Source organism: Eleutherodactylus coqui, chromosome 10 (genome assembly GCF_035609145.1).
Source record: "Eleutherodactylus coqui strain aEleCoq1 chromosome 10, aEleCoq1.hap1, whole genome shotgun sequence".
Lineage (NCBI taxonomy): Eukaryota > Metazoa > Chordata > Amphibia > Anura > Eleutherodactylidae > Eleutherodactylus > Eleutherodactylus coqui.
In genome coordinates, this window is record NC_089846.1 from 34,837,181 (window position 1) to 34,840,505 (window position 3,325).

Genomic DNA, 3,325 nt, shown 5'->3' on the forward strand with positions numbered 1-3,325 from the left:
ACCTCCAACTGGAGGTTCCGCCACAGATCTAGTTCAAAATACCAGAATAAAGTGATTTTTATTCTTCCTAAAAGCTGGTCAGCTAGGCGTAAAGTGGATGGACTCCATTATAGTCAATGGGATCTGTCCAACACTGTTCAGTTCCATCCAGAGATGGAGCCCTTTCGACCTTGGACAGAGCAGGAAAGCAGAACCCCAAGCGCAGATGTGAAACCACTCAAACACTGAACTGAGCCCTCATGCAGGTGAGCAAAGAGAAAGAAACCCTGAACTGAGCCTAACGCAGGTGTGAAATCACACTCAGGCCTCATGTCCATGGGAAAAATCAGGCCCGCCACGGATTCTTCATGTAGAATCCGCAGCGGGTCCCTCCTGCCCCGCGGACATGAGGCCTAAAAATCAGAATAAACTCACCTGCTCCGGACGATGCGGATCTTCCTTCCTTCGCGACCGGGTCTCCTTTCTTCGGCTCGGCGGATGTGCTCGGCACGCCGACGGAGTGCCGCGCGCATGCGCCGGGCACATCCGGCGGGCCGAAGAAAGAAGATCTGGCCGCGAAGGAAGGAAGATCCGCATCGTCCGGAGCAGGTGAGTTTATTCTGATTTTAGGTCGCCCGCGGATCCAGATGGCTTCCATAGGCTTCAATAGAAGCCTGCGGGAGCCGTCCCCGCCGGAGACTTGCACGAAAATGGAGCATGTCTATTTTTTTCCCGCACGCGGATCCGCGCCTGACGCGAGAAATGACATCCGCAGGAATTTAACTACCTGCGGGTGTCCAATGCATCCCTATGGGCGCGCGGATCCGCGTGCGGGAGAAACGCTGCGGATTTTAAATATTAATTATCCCGTGGACATGAGGCCTTAGACTCTTGGGCTGGAATCATATAGCAGGTAATTGCTACTAAAGTAGGAACTACGAGACTGGACTTTCCATAATTTGGCTCAACATCATCTCTCACATGTGACAATGGGTCTTCATCTAAAATGTTAATGACCAGTCACCTAACTTGAAAGGCCTTTAGGCTCATATTGGACATTGAATGGTATCTTTGGCTTAGATACTTATGTACATTTTCTAATCACATTTGACCTTTTTGAACATAACCTTGTGGTACACTATGATCCAAATGAATGAGCACCTGATATCTGCCATGAGAACGATATACGAAGTTGCATTGATGTAAATATGCCACGAAGGGCGTCAAATGCTTTTCTTACACTCCCAAGACCTTTACAAAGTGAAAGATACTTCTTTCGAAAAAGAGGGATGAAAGGAAATATGCAAACAAAACACACATGTTGTTTGCCCTAATTAGCTGTGACACTGATCTAAGAACATATTAAAGTAGTCTAGAAAGGAACAGCTGTGCAGGTAAGGCAGGACTAGATCTTACATAACCAAAGTGTCATCTATTCAGCAAGATAATTGTTACTTCACTTTCAATAACAATCTATTCTGTGTTCTCAAGCTCCCGGGACAATTTTGTTCTTGATTCATCTACTGAATGCTTTGATTGCTCTTTTCTCTGCTGTGAAACAAGCAAATAACTGTCCCAAAATATGGACCTCATCAGACTGAACTGACTCAGAGCATTTTATGGCTCATTTCCCACCCTTCTTGCAGGCTTACCGCAGTGCAACAATTAGGGAAGAACATAATTACATAAACTCCTAATACAATATAAGACATTGGGAGGAAATTTACTAAGCCTGGCATTTTCTGCATTGAACTTAGTAAGATGTTCCCCCGCGCTCAGTGTGCGAACTACACGAAGAGGCACATGTTTCTTCATGTATTAAGCGCATCTCGAGCACCTCCATTCACCTTCACGGAAATGTTTCCTGGTCCTGACTGGGCATACATTCCTGGCATAATTTATGCGTGTTTCTGGTGTAAATTATGCATAAATCTGTTAGTTTAGAGTGGCCACGCCTCTCCCAAGAAGCCCCACCCACTTTCTGAAAAAGTGCCTTAGAAGGAAGAAAAGTCAAACAATTGTTGCACAAGTTGAGCTTGGGCAAAATTTTGCAATTTTTCTATGCCAGTATTCTGGCATAGAAAACATAGTAAATGTCCCCCATTGTACTTTAGTCCATAACATTTTTTAAAAATAGTCTTTCATATTTACTAGTCTTGTCCTTTTGGTCTCTCATCTTCACCCCTAAAATCAGTATCACTCTTATATGCTTTGCCTTTTGTAATAAAGACCAGATCCATTTCAACGAGCCTTGTCACAAACCTGATCTCCATATTTTACCTTTGCTTCCTGCCTCACTAGGAACCAAGGTCCGTACACATTGGACAAAAGTCATTAAACTTGATAATTTCAGCAGGACTAATAAGGGAGTTTGTAGAAATGGCTGTCAATCAAATAAGTGATCCAACAAATCTATTGAAGGTTTATGGGCAACTTAAAACCTTCATGAATCATGATCCATTATTGAGACTACTGTGATGACACCACAGGTTCCGGCAGGCTGGGTGCATATGCAGGTCTGGTATGATGTCCCAGAGTCGGCGTCAGACTCTTCTCCTTAGCCCCCATCCATCAAGGCTCAATAATACCTGCTTACTTTCGTTTTCATCTGTACTGCGAATGGTCTGCATTGCGAGCCGTCGAACATATGTAGTACAGATTTTTTTTTTTTAATTCCTGCTTTTCCCGCATCATCGCCTAGCGATAACGCAGAATCCATGACCTTTTCTCAATGTCATTTCGGAAGGGCCACAGATCGGATGGCTTCCATTGACTTCAATGGAAGCCGTCCGTGGGGAATGCACAGAAAAATGGAGCAGACTGCGATTTTTCCTCCGCTTGCGGAAATCACAAATGGTTTCCGCAAGTGAGCAGGAGGAATCGATTTCCCATAGCATGCCATATTCCGACAATGTTACTAATAAAACAATCCTAACATTACAGGTTACAGATAAATTTACGCAAGAAATCTGTATTTACGGACCACTTGCTGTATAACAACGTATAGTCTATCCTTTGTAATTAATACTGATGTCCGCAACTACAAATATACTTGCATGTTATGTTATTGAAACTAACAATAAAAATCAGTGAAAAAGAATTGCAGACTTGGTTCCCATTGAAAGGAATTGGAACATGGCCTGCAATACCTAGCCTGGCCACTATTATAAGAATAGAGCCATCTGCTTCCTGTAGAAATCAGCTCAGTGCATGAGCATGCCAATCTACTATTGCTGACTTGTCCTGAGGATAGGCCATCAGTAGTTTAAAAATGGACAACCCCTTTAACAAATTTAAAAAATATATAATATATAAAGTTTCTAAATTGCTCTTACTATTCAGTTAT